At 44.2% G+C, this 19,678-nt stretch overlaps 1 protein-coding gene across 1 annotated transcript in view; it reads right to left on the reverse strand.

The window, feature by feature from the left end:
* SP2 (Sp2 transcription factor) overlaps nt 1–19,678 on the reverse strand; it is an 870,724-nt gene that overhangs the window by 381,354 nt on the left and 469,692 nt on the right. The gene's annotated exons all lie outside the window — the stretch shown is intronic.

Below are 19,678 nucleotides of genomic sequence, written 5' to 3' on the forward strand. Positions count from 1 at the left end.
CCAATCACAGAGTCGCTTTACCACATCTCATTTACAAGTTGCAAGCCCATTTCTACATTTCCTACTCTGTATATGTGGAAGTGTGAACCAAATGTGCTTCTGTCTTCAATTATGTCTGCACAGTCCGCATATAAACAGGGCATAAAGGAGGAGCCTGTAAGCCTAAGAGTCATCATGAATAGGACAGCTGTATGGGAATAAAAAGGAGAAGCTGGAAAAAGGATTCACTGCCTGCCATGCCACAGAAGATGATCAGAAGGAGGGAAGGATTCGCTGCAGCCTACTGCGCCCAAGGACAGATGGATCGGTGCTGTAAAATTGGAGAGGAGCTGGTGCTGTTGGAGTGGCTGAATTTTAGCACATTAGGTCTCAAGTTTATTTCTGTGCTCATTTTTCAGGATTGCAGGAATTTTTAACTTTTGTAAATTGTTTGGAAAGGACATCTAACATTTGTTTTCACCCCCCTTATTTCATGCTTCATCCAGATTTCTTGTGCTAATAGTAGAAATATATATGTATAATTTAAAACACAAAAAATATATACCTCCAAACAAAAGCAAATACACCAAAAAGGCTTTTAAGCACAGTAAAAGAAAGTAGAGGTATAGTAAGAGAAAAACAGGGAGCTGGAGGGTGGGCAACCAGGACTGCAACAGTGAATACACTAACATCTACATTTATGGTAAGTGTACACAACGGTACTATGTTTTTCGTTTTTCACTGTTGCAGTCATTACATTTGGGTAGATTCCCAAAGCTATGGCTGGGAGGATGGATTTATACAGCATTAGGACCAGCTTTATAAGGCCCTGCAGGACAGCAGTGGCAAAGCCAGCTCTGGCTTTGGAGAAGAAAGGTAAATGGTAATGTTTGGTGAATGTATGAACTGAGCTCCAGGTAGCAGCTTCTAGAATGTCTTTGGTAGAAACGCCTCTGAGAAAGGCTGTAGAAGTAAATGCAGCCCTGGTGGAATGAGATCTGATCCCCTGGGGGATAGTTTTACCATGGTGCATACAGCAGAAATGAATACAATGGCTTATCCATTTGGAAATAGTCTGCTTTGAAATAGTCTTTCCCTCTGGCCCTGCAGCAAATGCCACCAGTAGTTGTTCAGATTTTCTTAGAGATTTTGTCCTGTTTAAGTAAAATCTAAGTTGTCTGTGTACATCTAATGAATGAAGAATCTGCTCCCCCTTGTTCTGTGGACTGGGAAAGAAAGTTGGCAAATGAATGGTCTGACTAAGAGCCACACTGGATGCCACCTTAGGCATGAAGGCTGGATCTGGATGAAAAATAATGAAAGGCTCCACTGCCATAAAAGCCTGTAATTCGGAAATCCTAGCTGAAGTGACTGCTAAAAAGGAATGCTGTTTTCCAGAAGAGAAATTTTAGGTCTGCAGTAGCAGTTGGCTCGAAAGGAGGGAGAGTGAGTTTTTCCAATACAAAATTGAGGTCCCATGCAGGGGTTGGAGCTCTCTTGAGAGGTCTTACATTTTTGGCCCCTCTGAGATACTGATTTAGCAGAGGACGAGAAAAGAGGGGAGGTTCTGTGTTGTAATGAGCTGAAATGGCAGAGGCATGGATTTTTATGGAAGAAAAGGACAGGCCCTTGTGAAGCATCTCAGTTAAGTATTGTAAAATCTGAGGAATATTGGGCACTGCTGTGCTTAATCCTTGTGAGTGGTTCCAGGCACAGAATCTTTTCCATTTGTCAGCATAAGATTTTCTAGTACTAGGCCTTCTCGCCTCCAAAATGACATCCATCACAGATTTGCTGAGGGATGCTAAGGGTGAATTTAGGTGATTAGCCACGCTGCAAGATTAAAAGTTTGGAGCGGAGTGTGCAGAATCTGGCTGTTCTGCTGAGACAGGAAGTACGGTGTCTGAGGCAGGTGCCACAGAGGAAGGTGTGACACATTGCGCAGGGGTGGGTACCAGTGTTGGCGAGGCCAGTTTGGAGCAATCAGTATCATTTTTGGTTTGTCCTGTCTGACTTTTAGTAGAACTTTGGAGAGCAGAGGCAGAGGGGGAAAAGCATAGACCGATAGGTTTTTCCAGCTGAATGACAGAGCATCTACTTTCCACGCTTTTTTGTGATGAGTTCTTGTGCAGAATTTGTCCAACTGATAGATCTTTTTGCTTCACCCCAGAACTATGTCTGGACTCCCCCATTTGCGTATCAACATGTTGAAAATCCGTGGTTCCAGTTTCCATTTGTGGGGATCCATGAGATTTCTGCTAAGTTCGTCTGCCAGAGTATTTAGCTTTCCTGGCAGGAACTGAGCTTGTAGTTGTATTTGGTATGTCAAGGCCATGTTCCACAATGCCACAGCTAGTCTGCAAAGGGGGTAGGAGTGCGTACCCCCCTGCTTGTTTATGTACCACATAACTGTGGTGTTGTCTGTCTATCAGTAATTGTCCTGGATGAAGGTAGTCCTTGAAGGCTGTCAGTGCATCCCGTACAGCTAGCATCTCTTTTTGATTGATATGAAGGTGCATTTGATTTGGGCTCCATTTGTCCTGAATGCACTTTCCTGCCAGATGAGTCCCCCAAGCATAGCCTGATGCTTCTGTAGTTAGGGTTTGGGTGGCAGGGGGTGGAGTGAATGGCAGTCCCTTGTTTTGGTGGCAGGCCTCAGCCCACCATAAGAACTCTAGTTGAAGGCAAGGTACAATAGGAATCATTATTTCCAGGCTGTGACAATGTTGACTCCATGAACTTTTTAAGTACCACTGAAGTTTCCTCTTATGCAGTCTTGCATATGGAACTAGAAGAATGCAAGAGGCCATGAACCCCGAGGCTTGCAGAATTTGTCTTGCAGATAGCAGGGTTTTTGAGGCCACCTGTTTGAAGTAAGTTACCAAATGAATTTGCTTTTCTGGCGTAAGGCAAGCCATCTGGGTAGTTGTATTCAAGCTTGCACCCAGGAATGTAATTTTTTGAGAAGGTACCAATAGTGATTTTTCATGGTGTACCCTAGACAAGTTAGAACCCTTTTTACAAACACCAGAATCTTTAGGAGAATGTCCTTGTTTTCTGCCTGAATTAAGACAATCGTCCAGGTATGGATATATCTGAATATGTCTTTGCCTGCAAAATGCAATTGCTGGAGCCAGGCACTTTGTGAAGACCCTGGGTGCAGTAGATAAGCCAAAGGGCACTGCAGAGAACTGGTAATGCAAGTAGCCTGCTTTGAAGCGGAGGTATCTTCTGCAAGATTCCCTGATTGGTATATGCAGGTAAGCCTCTTTTAAGTCTAGAGTTACCAACCAGGCATCTCTGCCTAGCATAGGAAGCAACTGTTGAAGAGTCAGCACCTTGAATTTTGGAATGTTCAGAAATGTGTTTAGAGTAGGTAAGTCCAGAATTGGACAACATGATTTCTTTTTTCTGGGTACCAGGAAGTCTTGAATAGAAACCTTGTTCATTTTCCTCTTCTGGTACAGGTTGAATAGCCCCCATGTTCATGAGGGACAGTACTTGTTTCTGGGCAGGTCTGGCCATCCGTTTGGAATTGGCAACATGTGGAAATGAAATCTGTATCCCTGGAATACTATATTTAAAACCCATTTGTCCTGGGTTATAAGTTGCCAGTTTCTTGCATGAAGTGCCAGTTTCCCCCCAAACGGGTGGCTAAAAGGCAAGTGCTTGGAGAGCGTAGAGGGAAGTCATTGAGACTGTTTACCATAGGGAGGTGCCTTGTGGTTTCCAGATTTGGAGGTGGAGGCACCCCATTGGTTTGTTCTAAAAGTCCCTTATGACTGAAACCTGGAACCTTTGGAATGTCTGGGTTTGACTTGAGTGGCTCTCAAAGGAACTGGAAACGACCAGTTCCTAGTTGGCCAGTGCCTACTAAATCTAGGAGGTTGCACTTGTAAGAAATCTTTCACAGTTTGCATAGATTTAGCTTTACCTTCCATCTTTTTTAAAACTTCTTCAGCCTTATTACCAAAGAGACGGTCCTGTTGTAAAGGAGCGTCCAACAAATTTGCTTTAACATGCTCAGGCAGAGTTTGCCTCTTTGAGCCAAACATGCCTTCTTAGCACAGACCCAGTTACAGCAACCCTGCAAGAGGCCTCCAAAGAATCAAAACCACATTGCAAAGTATGTTTTCCAACTTGTTCAGATGAATGCAATAAATCCTGTAAATCCTTATTTTCCACACAGTCAGAAATTAACATCATTTTCTGTTTACACAGACACATGATATGCTGTTGATATTCAAGCATATGAAATTGACAGTTAAAAGCCCTGATTGCCAAGGTTGCAGAAGTATAAACCTTTTTACCCCATCTATCCAGCGCCCTGGAATCTCTATCAGAAGGGGTAGGATTTTTAGCAGTAGAAGCCTTAATGCCCTTGGAACCCTGAGAAATAGTTTCAGGATCTGCAATAGGATTTTTGAAAAGGAATTTGTGGGAGTCGGGAACCCTGTAGTATCTGTCTGGCTTACAAGGAGCCGGAGGCAGAGAATCAGAAGCCATACTACATTCTGAAAAAAACAATCAACAATGTCTAGAACAGGAGGTATAGCCAAATGCCTATGCTGAGGAAGAAGAAGAAAATCCCTAAGTCTCTTTTTAGATTCAGAGAAATCCTGATTTTCCCAGTGGAAATGTTCCCTTAAGGTAAGTAAAGTTTCCCCAAAAGAAAAATCCTCAGGGGGAGAAGCAGAAGGAATGGAATCTTCTGCATCAGAGTCCTCATAAGTAGGAATAGACAAATCCTGTTCATTAGAAGAGTCAGAAGAAATAGAATCCTGTTCAGAAGATTCATATTCAATGTCTTGTCTAGACCTCTTAGGAGGAGGGGTTGGCTACCCCTGATCAGAGTAATTAAATCTTCAGCCATTTTAATCATTTGTTTTTTAGGCATGGTCCATGCGTTGGTTTTTTAGACACAAATGTAGATTTTGGCTTTAGTTTTGAAGATGGCATTGGTTTAATATACAAATCTGTAGGCCAGAAAACACCCTCAGAAGCCAGTGCCTGCACAGCGGATCCAGACCCATCTAAGGTAGAGACATCCGCGGGTTCAATATTTAAAGCATCTCGTGGCATACCGGACTCCAAATGGGTCTCAGTAGAGGCCTGCAAATCAAAAGTAGCGGGTATCAGGGGCTGCGAAAGCACCTCACTGAGTACTGGCGAACTAGCGACTGTCTTAGGAGAAGCGTCGTCGTCAGTTTTGGACCTCGACGGCCTGTCTCTGTCTTTTTCTGTGTGTTTTTTTAGGTATTCCGGTAGTCGGATTGCTAACCGACGACATTTCTGGATAGTTAAATTGTGATCCAAAATATTTTGGAGCAAAAATATACTGACATTTAATAGTGCGTTGATTAAATCTAGCACAAAACTGACAGCAAGGTACTTTGTGGTCAAAGCCTAGGCAAGGAATACAGTACAAATGAAAATCCTTATGAGGTATTTGCTTCCCACAAGTAATGCAATTAACTTTTACTGACGTCAGTAAGGAGCAAGAAAAAGATTCCCCAATGGGGTACTTAGCTGTAGTTGAATATTTTGGTTCTGAAACTTGAAAACGAAAATTTCAGGAGTCGGCCCACTGGCACTTGCGAACTGCTGCTGCTTCGGGCACTGCGCGGCAAGAAAGACTGAAGTAATGGCATCGGCTGCATGTTTTATACCCCTGACGACCTGACGTCATGGAAGAAGGGACAGCAACCAATTTGTTAATCAGGCCGACTGAAGGCAACCTGCCAGCAGATAAACTAAATTTAATGACTGCAACAGTGAAACATGAAGAAAGTACAGTTGTGTACACTTACCATAAATGTAGATGTTAGAGTGTCTTCACTGTTGCAGTCATGACTGTAGGGTTCTCCCCTGCCGGCAGGCAGTCCTCGGTCGGCCAGAATCCCAAAGTCTGGGTCCGGCGTTGGCTGTTCAGCCATGCTCCCTGGCGTCAGAGCGCCAGGAGTATAAAGCTGACAGCCGACGCCATGTTCTCCAGTTTTTCTTGCCCCAGGTGTCAGAAGTTCCAAAATGAGTAAGGTTCCACACCTTTTGCAAATACACCTCAGAAGAAGGATGAAAAAGGGAACCACACACAAGAAAAAATAAGAGGGGACAGGAGGGAGGGAAACCCCGACTGCAACAGTGAAGACACTCGAACATCTACATTTATGGTAAGTGTACACAACTGTACTATGTTCATCGTGTTTCACTGTTGCAGTCATGACTGTAGGGTGGAATCCCAAAGCAGAAAGAAAGGGAGGTGGTCAAAGTAGAGGGGGCGGCTATAAGGCCCTGCAAGACTGCAGAGGCAAAGCCTGCCCTAGACAGAGTAGAGAGGTAGATTGTAGTGCTTGGAAAAAGTATGCACTGAACTCCAAGTTGCAGCTTCCAAAATGTCTTTGGTAGGAACTCCCCTGAGGAAGGCAGCTGACGTGGCAGCAGCTCTGGTAGGCAAATACTCCCTGGGATTTGCTTTCCATGGGGTGAATAGCAAAATCTGATTCCATGAGCAATCCATTTAGAAATGGTCTGTTTTGAAATGGCTTTACCTTGGGAACTAGAAGCATAAGCAACAAACAATTGCTCTGATTTCCTGATGTCCTTGGTTCGGTCCAGGTAAAAACGTAGTTGTCTGTGTACATCCAAGGAATGTAAGATCCTTTCCCCTTTATTTTGAGGAGTGGGGAAAAAAGTTGGCAAGTGAATAGTTTGATTTAAAGCCACTTTGGAAACTACCTTAGGCATGAAGGTAGGATTAGTCCTTAAAGACACCCTGTCTTGATGAAAAATAATATAAGGTTCCACAGCCATAAGAGCTTGCAACTCTGAAACCCTCCTGGCAGAGGTCAGAGCTAACAGGATGGCTGTCTTCCAAGATAAGAACTTGATGTCAGATGAAGCAGCAGGCTCAAAAGGAGGTAAGGTGAGCTTTTCCAAAACATAGTTGAGATCCCAAGCAGGAATGTGAGGAGATCTAGGGGGCCTTAAGTTCTTAGCTCCTCTGAGAAATTGTCTCATGAGCTGATGGGAAAAGATAGGAGCGTCTGTATTATAATGAGCAGAAATAGCAGAGGCGTGCATCTTTATGGAAGAGAAAGAGAGACCCTTATGTAAGAGGTCTGACAGGTAAAGTAAAATCTGAGGAATGTTAGGAATAAGAGGATCAGAATCCTGAGCCTTCATCCAGGAACAAAATCTTTTCCATTTTCCTGCATAAGATTTTCTAGTGCTAGGACGTCTGGCTTCTAAAATGACATCCATAAAGTACAGTTTTGTACCTACCATAAATGTAGATGTCCGATAGGTATGCATCTGCAGTCATAACATATGGGTTGTCCTGCCTCAGGCAGCCCTTCGGTCGGCCGGATTCCAAAGTCTGGGTCTGGCCTCGGCTGATGTCGCACTTTCCCCGACGTCAGAGCGTCTGAGGTATAAAAGCATCAGCCGACGCCATTTTCCTCAGTTTTTCTTGCCCCAGATGCCAGGTGCCCTCTAGGAAGGCTAAATTTGGATAAATGCTGAAAAGTTCCAAACATTTGCAAATTATATACATGTATAAACAAACAAATACACCATAATAGATTCCCCCAGCTAGCTAAAAGATGGGTAAGTACCCTAGGAATACCACAGAGGGGAAGGAGGGAGGGTAATCCTGACTGCAGATGCATACCTATCGGACATCTACATTTATGGTAGGTACAAAACTGTACTATGTCCTTCAAGGATGCATCTGCAGTCATAACATATGGGTAGAATACCATAGCCAATCTGGGGGAGGAGGTACTAAGAAAAGGATGGTGTAGTTAAGATCCCCTGCAGGACTGCATTTGCAAACCCTGCTCTGGATCTAGAGTATAAAGGTAGATTGTAATGCTTGGCAAATGTATGCATGGAGCTCCAAGTAGCAGCTTCTAAAATGCCCTTGGTAGCCACCCCTCGTAGGAAGGCTGTGGTGGTGGCCGTGGCCCTTGTGGAGTGAGGCCTGATATTTTCAGGAACTGTCTTTCCATGAAAGGAGTAGCAAAATCGAATGCAATTTCCTATCCATTTTGAAATTGTCTGTTTGGAAATTGCTCTTCCTTGCACCCCAGTTGCATATGCTACAAAAAGTTGGTCAGTTTTTCTGCTAGTTTTTGTTCTGTCCAAGTAGTAGCGTAGTTGTCTGTGTATATCCAGGGTGTGCAAAGTTTTCCCTCTATTCTGTGGATTAGGGAAGAACGTAGGCAAGTGAATAGCTTGGTTCAAGGATACCCTAGATACCACCTTTGGCATAAAAGTAGGATTGGTTCTTAGTGACACCCTGTCCTGGTGGAAAATAAGAAAAGGCTGCACTGCCATTAATGCTTGTAACTCAGATACTCTTCTTGCTGAAGTGATTGCCAGAAGGAATGCAGTTTTCCAAGATAGAAACTGTAGATCCGCTGATGCTGCTGGTTCAAAAGGAGGTAGTGTCAGTTTCTCCAGCACAAAGTTGAGATCCCAGGCAGGTAGAGGGGGTCTTCTTGGAGGTTTAATATTTTTGATCCCTCTCAGAAATTGTCTGAGGAGAGGGTGTGAGAAGATAGTTGGATCCACATTGTATTCTGCTGAAATTGCTGAAGCATGAATCTTAATGGAAGAATAGGACAGGCCATTGTGGAACAATTCTGCTAAGTATTCTAGGATATGTGTTATGTTTGCCACTGTGACATCTGAGCCTTTTGATGTGCTCTAAATGAGAAATCTCTTCCATTTAGCTGAGTATGTCTTCCTTGTGGAAGGCCTGCGAGCCTTCAGGATAATGTCCTTCACCCTCTGAGATAAAACAGTTTGATTGGGATTTAAGGAATTTTCCAGGCAGTCAGCTGCAATGTTTTCAAGTTGGGATGCAGGGTCTTGAAATTGTTCTGCGTCAGAAGAAGAGGCCATAGGGGGAGAGGCCATGATTTTGCCTGAGACATGCTTCTCAATAATGGATACCAGTGTTGTCTTGGCCAGTCCAGAGCTATTAGTATCACTTTTGGCTGTTCCTCCCTGATCTTCAGTAGAACTTTGTACATCAATGGGAGAGGTGGGAAGGCATATACTGTTAGGGCTTTCCAGCTGAAAGAGAGAGTCCACCCTCCAAGCTTGTGGGTGGTATGTCCTTGAGCAGAATGTCTTCAGTTGATGGTTGAGTGGGGAGGCGAACAAATCTATCTCCGGCATTCCCCATGTCTTTGCTATGAGTTGGAAGATGTCTGGGTGCAGCATCCATTCGTGTGCATCCATGGTAGTTCTGCTTAAGCTGTCCACCAGTGCATTTTCTTTCCCTGGCACGAATTGGGACTGTAGTTGGATATTGAGATTCAGGCATAGTTCCCACAGATTCATAGCCATCCGGCATAGAGGGTAAGAATGTGTGCCTCCCTGCTTGTTTATGTACCACATGACCGTGGTGTTGTCTGTCCTTATTAGCAGGTGTCCTTGTTGGAGGAAGGGTTTGAATGCCTCGATTGCATGCCTCACTGCCAGCATTTCCTTTTGGTTTATGTGCATGCTTAGCTGTCCTTGCGGCCATAGGCCTTGGATACATTTGCCCTCCATGTGTGCTCCCCATCCTCGGTCTGAGGCGTCCATGGTGATGGTCTGCCTTGGTTTTGGTTTGTTGAAAGGCAACCCTCTGTTGGACTGGCAGGCCTGAGCCCACCACAGGAATTCCTTTTGAAGGCATGGAATGATTGGTATCATGGTTTCTAAACTGTGACTGTGTTGAGACCATACACTCCTGAGGTACCATTGTAATTTCCTCATATGCAGTCTGGCATGCGGTATTAGAATTATGCAGGATGCCATGTAACCCAGGGCCTGCAGGATTTTCCTTGCAGTAAGCTGAGTTTGTCTTGTCAGAATCATGAAGTAATCTGGAAGTTGCTTTTGTTTTTCTTCTGTGAGAAAGGCCATTTGGGTGGTTATGTCCAGATCTGCACCCAAAAAGGTTATCCTTTGGGATGGCACTAGTCTTGACTTTTGGATGTTGACTGTGTATCCCAAGGTCTGTAGCAGGTGTATGGCATAGGCCAAGTCCTTTATCAAATTTTTCTTGTTGTCCGCTTGTATTAGGCAGTCGTCCAGGTATGGGTAAATTTGAATTCCCTGTAGTCTGAAATGTGCAATTACTGATGCCAGGCTTTTCGTGAATACTCTGGGCGCAGTAGATAAGCCAAAGGGCAATGCTGAGAATTGATAATGCTCTGATCCTGCAAGAAATCTGAGGTGTCTTCTGCAACTTGGTCGAATAGGGACGTGCAGGTATGCCTCCTTGAGATCTAGAGTCACCAGCCAAGACTCCTTGCCCAACATGGGAAGAAGTTGCTGTAGTGTCAGCATTTTGAATTTTGGCACAATGAGATAAGTGTTCAGTGCGGACAGGTCGAGAATAGGCCTCCATTGATTTTCCTTTCTTGGTACAAGGAAGAGTCTGGAGTAAAATCCTTGGCCTTGTTCTGAACATGGTACCTTTTCTATAGCTTTCATCTGAAGTAAATTGCTGATTTGTTTTAAAGCCTCTGCCCTCTGATTTGGTGGAAGGTTTGGCATTCCGCCTCTTTTTGGCAAAGTGTGGAAGTGGAACCTGTATCCTTTGTCTATTATTTGCAGTGTCCATGTATCCTTTGTGATATAATGCCAGTTTTTTGAGAATAAAGCCAGCTTTCCGCCTAAGGGTGCTTCCAGTTGATCCCTGGTAGGCGGAATCAGGGTTAAGTCATTGAGCCTGTCCTGGTGTAGTGGTTGTTGTTGTTGCACTACTTCTCTGGTTGGCAGGCTGCCACTGACGGCCTCTGTAGGAGCCCTTCGATTGACCTCTGCCTCTAGGGCGCCTGTTCCTGCCTCTCTGGGCTCTGTCCGAGTCTGGAAAGGACCAATTCTTAGTAGGCCAGTTTCTGCTGAATCTCGGTGGTTGAACTTGCAGGAAATCTTTAACTGTTTGCACAGATTTTGCCTTTTCTTCAACCTTTTTTAAGATCTCCTGAGCAAAGGAGCCAAATAAATTTTGTTTCTCCATTGGAGCATCCAGTAGTTTAGCTTTGACATGGTCCGGCAAAGATTGCTCCTTCAGCCAGGCATGCCTACGAATAACTGCCCCAGTCATAGCTGATCTAAATGAAGCCTCCAGTGCATCATAGCCCCATTTTAAGAAATGATTACTAACCTGTTGTGAGTTGTGTACCAAATCCTGAAGGGATTTACGGGCTAGGGGTTCACGAGAAGAAAGTTTCTTATTCAGTTCATCTAACAAATACTCTTGGTACTGTATCATATGAAATTGACAGTTTAATGCCCTGACAGAAAGAGTTGCAGAAATATACACCTTCTTCCCCCATCCCTCTAAAGCTCTAGACTCTCTTTCAGAGGGTAGAGGATTTTTGGCAGTAGCGGCCGCAACCCCTTTAGGGCCCTGAGAAATAGTTTCTGGGTCTGCAGAATGGGCTTTATACAAATGGAAATGAGAATCCGGAACCCTGTAGTATCTGTCAGGTTTGGCAGAGTTTGGAGGGAGAGTATCAGGGACTGTACTGACATCATTGTACACATCATCAATTACATTCAGAACAGGAGGTATAGCTAAGGGCCTATGCTGAGGCAAATGCAAAAAGGTCCGTAATCTTTTTCTAGAATCAGAGAAATCCTGACCATGCCATTGAAAATGCTCTCTCATGGAGTGTAGAGTCTCACCAAAGGAAAACTCTTCAGGAGGGGAGGCCGAAGGGATAGATTCCTCTGCATCTGAATCCTCATAAGGCGAGTAAGCCCCTTCCTGGTGGTCTGACAACTCAGATCCATCCGTGGAATCATCTGAGGAGTGTGGATCAGAGGAGTCAGTCCTGGGCCTTTTGTCTGGAGGAGGTTGAGAGGCCCTGTCTGGGTGAGGGTGTGAACCCCTAATTAAGGAAATAAGGTCCTCAGCTAGGCTGAGGATCTGTGAACTAGAGGAAGGCCTCCGGGAGGTAGATTTGGCAGGCAAAGCTTTTGAAAGTTTGGCAGCTTTAGCCCTTGAAAAGGCCTTAATGGACATGGAAGCAGGGGGCCTAGCTGCCCCACGTGCAGGAGTACAAAATGTCCAAAGGTATGGTGTCGGACATTTCCTGAACACTGGCTTCGGTAGGTAGTTCTGAAGCCGACTCAGCCGGGGCCTCTCGGGCCTCGGTGGTCGGAAGTATGGTTTCGGAAGAAGGAATCTCAGAGGACTCTGTTTCGGCCGAAACCGAGACACTCGCGGTAGGCCTAGCCGTGGTTTCAGCCGAAACCGCGGGCCGCGAGTGTCGGTCCTTTTCCTTGCATTTTTTTACCATATGCAAAGTCGGAGTCTCCGACGGCATTTTATAAGCAAAAGCGGCTCCAAAAAAAATTCCTCTGCAAACTCCGACCGACGTCTAAGAGTTCGTCGGTTGAAGGAAGCACAAGCTAAACAGACCGATATGTCGTGGTCTGGGCCTAAGCAAGGAAGGCAGTAGGAATGGAAATCCTTATGAGGTATTTGTTTCCCACAAGTTAAACAATTATTTACTTTGTCTGACATCGGCTGAGGCAAGAAAGAGTCCCCAATGGGATACTTAGCTTTTTTCGAAGTCTTCGGTAGCTGAATTCACTGGATCTGACCGACCGGCACTTGCAAACAGCTTCTGCTTCGGGCACCGCGCGGCAAGAAAGACTGAGGAAAATGGCGTCGGCTGATGCTTTTATACCCCAGACGCTCTGACATCGGGGAAAGTGCGACATCAGCCGAGGCCAGACCCAGACTTTGGAATCCGGCCGACCGAAGGGCTGCCTGAAGCAGGACAACCCATATGTTATGACTGCAGATGCATCCTTGAAGGACATCCTGCTTGGGTAGGAGAGAATGAATCAAAGATCCTGGATTAACCATGCCGCCAGGCTGAGAGTTTTGACATGGGAGTGTAGAATCTGACCCTGGTGTTGGGACAGAAGGTTCGGAATCTGTGGTAAAACCCAGGGTGGCTCTAGGCAAAGGTTTCTCAATGTTGGGTACCAAAACTGTCGAGGCCAATTTGGGGCCAGCAAGATTATCATCTTGGGCTTGTCCTGCTTGATCTTTAGTAATACCCGTGGAAGAGGAGGAAGAGGTGGAAAGGCATATCCCGAGAGGTTTCTCCAACTGAAAGATAGAGCATCCACTTTCCAAGCTTGATTGTGGAAAGTCCTGGTGCAAAAAACTTGTAGTTGATGATTGAGGTGGGATGCAAAGAGGTCTATGTGAGGACATCCCCAGACTGCTGTAATCATCTTGAATATTTCGGAGTCCAACATCCATTCGTGTGGATCCGAAAGGTTTCTGCTTAGACTGTCTGCCAGGAAGTTTTGCTTCCCTGGTAGAAACTGTGCTTGAAGGTCCAGATTGCAAGCTAGAGCTGTGTTCCATAGATCCATGGCTAGTCGGCAAAGGGGATAGGAATGAGATCCCCCTTGCTTGTTTATGTACCACATAACTGTGGTGTTGTCTGTCCTTATCAGTAGTTGTCCTGGTTGTACAAGATTCCTGAAGGCCAATAGAGCTTTCTGAACGGCTAACATTTCCTTTAAATTGATATGCAGGTGCTTCTGATCCTTTGTCCATAGGCCCTGCAGACAGCTGCCCTAAAAATGGGCTCCCCAAGCATAATCTGAGGCGTCTGTGGTTAGAATCTGAGTGGCAGGAGGCAGACAGAAGGGTTTTCCTTTGTTTAGAGTACATGCCTTGGACCACCAAAGGAATTCCTTTTGAAGACAAGGCAGGACGGAGATCAGTATGTCTAGACTGTGACAATGTTGAGACCATACACTTTTTAGGTACCACTGTATTTTCCTCATATGTAGTCTTACATATGGAACTAGAAGGATACAGGAGGCCATGTAACCCAGGGCCTGCAGGAATCTCCTTGCAGATAGCGGAGTTGTAGTTGCCAAGGTTTTGAATATTGAAGCCAGCTGTAACTGTTTTTCGTATGTCAGAAATGCCATCTGGGTGGTTGTGTTTAGAGAAGCGCCCAGAAAAATTATCTGTTGTGAGGGTGTCAAATTTAACTTTGTTATGTTTACAGTGAATCCCAGGAACTTGAGAAGATTCTGAACAAACTGTAGATGCTGCAGTAAGACATCCTTGCTGACTGCCTGAATAAGACAGTCACAGATAAGGGTAAATTTGAATTCCCTTGAGTCTGCAATAAACTACTACTGGAGCCAGGCACTTGGTAAAGACCCTGGGCGCAGTAGACAATCCAAAGGACAGCGCAGAGAATTGGTAGTGGGTCGATCCTGCCTTGAACCTGAGGTATTTTCTGCGTTCCTGTCTGATGGGAATGTGTAAATATGCTTCCTTTAAATCCAAAGTTACCATCCATGCATTTTTGGCCAGCATTGGCAGTAGCTGCTGTAGAGTAAGCATCTTGAATTTTGGTATCTCTAGCAAAGTGTTCAAGACTGACAGATCCAGAATGGGTCTCCATGAATTTTGCTTTCTGGGGACTAGAAAGAGCCTTGAGTAAAAACCATGTCCCACCTCTGAAAGTGGAACTAGTTCTATGGGTTTCATAGCCAAGAGAGCTTCCACCTGGTTTAATGCCTCTGACCATTGATGTCTTGGAAGATCTGGCCATCCGCTTGGCCTTGGTGGGGCATGAAAATGGAATTTGTAACCTCTTGAAACCACATCCAGAACCCACTTGTCTTGGGTTATACGAGTCCAATTTAGATGAAAAAGAGAAAGTTTTCCTCTGAGAGGGGCTTCCAGGCAAGAAGTTCCTGCAGCCCAACAGAGGGAGTCATTGAGTCTGTTTTCTATGAGCTTGCGACCTGTCTTCTCCCCTAGGGGTGGAAGCAGTCCACTGTCTTGGTCTATAAGAGGTTTGCGTTTGAGGCCTACCTCGGGGGCGTCTATATCTACCCCTCTGAGGCCTGTCTGAATTGGGAAAGGACCAATTTTTTTGTAGGCCAATTCCTGCTAAATCTGGGTGGCTGTACTTGTAAGAAATCTTTAACTGTTTGCATGGACTTTGCCTTGTCCTCCATCTTTTTAATCACCTCTTCAGCTTTAGATCCAAACAAAACATTATGCTGAACAGGAGCATCCAATAATTTAGCCTTTACCTGATCCGGCAAATTTTGATCCTTTAACCATGCATGCCTTCTAATTACTGTGCCAGAGGCAGCAGCCCTACAAGAAGCCTCCAAGGCATCAAATCCACAGTGTAAACCATGTTTCCCAACTTGTTCAGTGGCATGCAATAAGTCATGTAGTTCCTTATCCTCTGCACAGGCGGAAATGGAAGTTAGCTTTTGCTTTAAAACAGATAGGAGAAATTGCTGGTATTTCAGCATATGAAACTGACAGTTTAAAGCCCTAATAGATAAAGTAGCAGAAGTGTACACCTTCTTGCCCCATCTTTCTAAAGATCTGGAATCCTTCTCAGTGGGAATGGGGTTTTTAGCAGAAGCGGCCTTAACGTCCCTTAGGACCCTGAGAAATGGTTTCAGGATCAGCAGTAGGGTTCTTGAATAAAAACTGGTGGGAATCAGGAACCCTGTAGTATATGTCTGGCTTAACAGGAGCTGGAGGAAAAGAGTCAGGAGTTAAGTTAGCCTCAGAAAAAGCATCATCCACAATATCCAAAATAGGAGGAATAGCCAGGGGCCTATGTTGGGGAAGAAGAAGAAAATCCCTTAGTCTTTTCTTAGATTCCGAATACTTTTGTCCTTCCCAGTGGAAATGTTCCCTCATTTCATGCAAAGTTTCCCCAAAAGGGAAATCCTCAGGGGGAGAAGCTGAAGGAATGGATTCCTCAGCATCAGAATCCTCATAAGGAGGAAAAGAATATTCCTGGTCAGAAGAAGAAACAGAAGCCTGATCAGAGGAGTCAAAATAAACTTCCTGCCTTGGCCTTTTATCTGGAGGGGGATGTGAACCCCTAATCATAGTAAGCAAGTCCTCCGCCATTTTAAGTAACTGTTTGAGACTTGGGAGCCGGATCAGAAGAGGCCTGGGTTGCAGTCTTTGATTTGGAAGGAGTCTTTGCCTTTGACTTTATAAGAAGCTGAGTAGGCCTGAAAACCCCTTCGGAAGCCGGTACCTGCACAGCGGCTCCGGACCCATCCGAAGGAGCATTGTCCGAAGGTCCAACTGAAATATTCAAAGGCCTAGTTGGCTCCTCGTGGGAGTCCGTTTCGGCTGTCGGTTCCAAAATGGCCGATGACAGGGGCTGCAAAAGCACCTCACTGACTATGGCCGAACCTGAAGCTGGCTCCGCTTGTGCGATATCGTCTGATTTGGACCGCGGAGGCCTGTCTTTGTCCTTGCGTCGTTTGTGAACTCCGGTAGCCGGAACCGTATCCGACGACATTTTGTAATTAAAACGCCTACCGAAGTAATGAAAAGCAAAATCGTACCTTTGTTTAATAGTACGTTGATTGAATCTAGCACAAAACAGACAACTAGCTACGTCGTGGTCAGGGCCTAAGCAAGGAATACAGTAAGAATGAAAATCCTTATGAGGTATTTGCTTCTCACAAGAAATACAATTATTAACTTTTTCTGACATCGGACTGGAACAAGAGAAAAATTTCCCCAACGGGGTACTTAGCTTTGAGTAGGAGAAGAAAGTCTTCGGACTGAAGTTTGATCAGAAAAAATTGTCAGGAGTCAGCCGACCGGCACTTGCGAACTGCTATCACCGCACGGCAAGAAAGACTGGAGAACATGGCGTCGGCTGTCAGCTTTATACTCCTGGCGCTCTGACGTCAGGGAGCATGACTGAACAGCCGACACCGGACCCAGACTTTGGGATTCTGGCCGACCGAGGACTGCCTGCCGGCAGGGGAGAACCCTACAGTCATGACTGCAACAGTGAAACACGATGAACATCATCTGCATATCATTCAGAGAATGCTTGTAGACACATATCCTGTTATTCCTGTATTTTTCCAAGTTTATAGGAGCAAGATTTAAAATGTGTCTGCTTGGACCTTTGGCCCCCCAACTATTTTATGCTTTGTCCAGATTTCTTCTGCTAAGACGTTGAGAGGTATATAATTTTTATTTTATTTTTGTTCTGGTCTGCTTAAAATGTGGTGTCTTCTAGCAATACAATGACTGGTCACTAATGACAGATCTTTGAGTTTCAGAACTGCATATCCATCAGAGAACGCATGCTAACACACCCTGTTATTCCAGCATTTTTCTAAATATATAGGATCAAGATTTAAAATGTCTGTATGTGTGGGGTCCTTTGTCCATCCCCCCCCCCACATTTTATGCTTCATCTAGACTTCTTGTGCTAAGCCGCGGTGGTGCAGCTGTAGCGTTGTCACCTCACAGCAAGAGGTTCTTCCATTCGATTCTCGGCTGGAGCACCTTCTGTGCGGTGTCTGCATGTCCTCCCCATGTTTGAAAGACATGCGTCAATGGGCGTGCCTTCGTTGAAGGTTGGGTGCTGGGCTGGCACCTCGGCACCGTAAAAATTGACTGCCAATCATTAGTGGACCGGAGTTCCACTGTGGCGACCCCTAACCGGGAAAAGCCAAAAGAAAAACGACAACTAGACTTCTTGTGCTAAGAGTTTAAGAGATATGTGACACATAGTCCAGATTTTTTTTCATATTTTTGGTCTTACCCATTTGTTAGTGTGCTTAGTAATTTGTTTATCAATGCACCTGTATTCCTGGTAGTAGTATTAGGTGTTTCTTGTGGGACTTGTAGATTTGTACAATTCGCTTCAAGGGTAGGCCAAATTCAGGGCAGTGTTTTGACTTTCCTGGGGCAAATTATTCAGAAATCATAGATATTGGGTACACATGTATTCTATTTAAATGATTTAAAATGTGTAAAATCAGCTTTCACCGTTTGCAATACTTGTTGAGTTATGTGAATTTAATGGGGAAACATCAGTGGCATTTATTACTTTTATTTTGAGCACTGTGGATTCTTTCTTTCTCTGGCAGTGACAGTGTTCAACTTTGTTTTCTGTGGTGGAAATGCATTCCTTAGTTTGAGACATCCACCTACAAACATGCATTATTTCAGGTAATTCTGCCTATAAAATATTAGCTATGACTGGATTTTACCGATAAATTTGAGCATTTAGAGTGTACCAAATTATTAAGAGTCTGGGAGTCTTTATTGTGCAGCATTTTTATTTACTTATTTTAACATTTGTTAACCGGGAAAGTCCGACTTGGAACAAAGCCAATTTTCAGCGGAGGCCCAGGGAGAAACGCTGCTTGGACATTACAGGTGGTAGCTATGGTGGTGTGGGCACATAGGCAGAATAACTGCCGTTTGTCTCATTTTACCTTTTTAGCAAGTTTATTATGTACGTATGCATACACAAGTCTTAGCGGTACATGTACTATAGGTATATTTGCATATGTAGGTTTAGTATTATTATATGCTCAGGCAGTGCCCACTTAAGTACTTCTGGGAGTAATCGAACTACTTTATGTTAGTGCACATAGTACTTGAACTAGTACATCTTTCAGAAAATTTATGTTGGCACAAAACTTGTTTTAACAAATGAAGTGCAAGACAACACTTAAATATGATCCCCTCTATGATTTTGAGCTTCATTTTACTTTACATATACTTCACAGTACACTTGTCACTTTGAACCTTTTCTAATTATGCTCTCTTTTCTCCAAAGATGTTGCCTCTGAGAAGAAACTAATGACTACATTCCAAAGCAGCCGGAAGGATGGTCTAGGATATGCTTTTTGCAAGATGTGTGCTACCAATATTAATGTCAGAGATGAAGGGAGGAATGATCTACAGTGACACATGGATACCACAAAGCACAAGATCAGCACCAAACATTCGACTGGGAGGGAGGTGACAGAAATGTTTGCCACTCTGCAAACCAACTAGGGAAAGGGAAAAAAAATATGGCAGAGGAAAATTAAATGACTTGGTCTGCAATGTTTAACAGGATGTTTATCAGTGTAGTGACACTGTGCACAGACAGGGAGTAACCTCCACTCAATCATCTAGAAGCCACAGGTGACATTTTGGACAGGGGTAGGAGGGAGTCTGAAGTGGATGAAAACCAGACAACATTGATCTAAAGTTATGATAAGTACATAACTTATGTTCAATGTCTGTTTTCATCCATTCAAACATGTGGGACAGAATCCCAAGCTGTCAGACTGGGTAGTATAAGGGAAGGACATTCCTAAGTCTGGTGGAGCCGAAACATAAACATGATCTGGATTGTGAGTTCAACTTATAGTAAGACACAAAGGTGCATATATATATGCCCAGGTCATCAAATGACAATGTTCTAGTGAAGGTTGTAGAAGTAGAACCTGCTTTTGTTGAATGTGTGTTAGACTTGCTTGCTAAAGGCAAGTTTTTTTTCTATGATATACGAAAGAAATGCAATCTGAAAGGCATATGGATAGGATAATTTTAGAAACTGCTTTTCCTAATTTTGGCTTAGCAAAGGAAACAAATAAGTGATCATCCTTTCTGAAGTCCTTTGTCCTGTGAATATCGAATAACATCCACACTTGAAACTCTGACCACATAACCATTATGCTAGTATCAGCATACAAACCTGCACTAGTCAGAGAAAAACCCACTGTGAAGTAAGTGAAGGAGTGACCAAATGGAACAATCATAGCAATCCAACACTGTTTTGATAACACTAACAGGAACATATTCAAGGAGGCTACAACTACTGAACAACAAATTAACTTG

Source organism: Protopterus annectens, chromosome 13.part0 (assembly GCF_019279795.1).
Source record: "Protopterus annectens isolate FY-2018-M chromosome 13.part0, PAN1.0, whole genome shotgun sequence".
Lineage (NCBI taxonomy): Eukaryota > Metazoa > Chordata > Ceratodontiformes > Protopteridae > Protopterus > Protopterus annectens.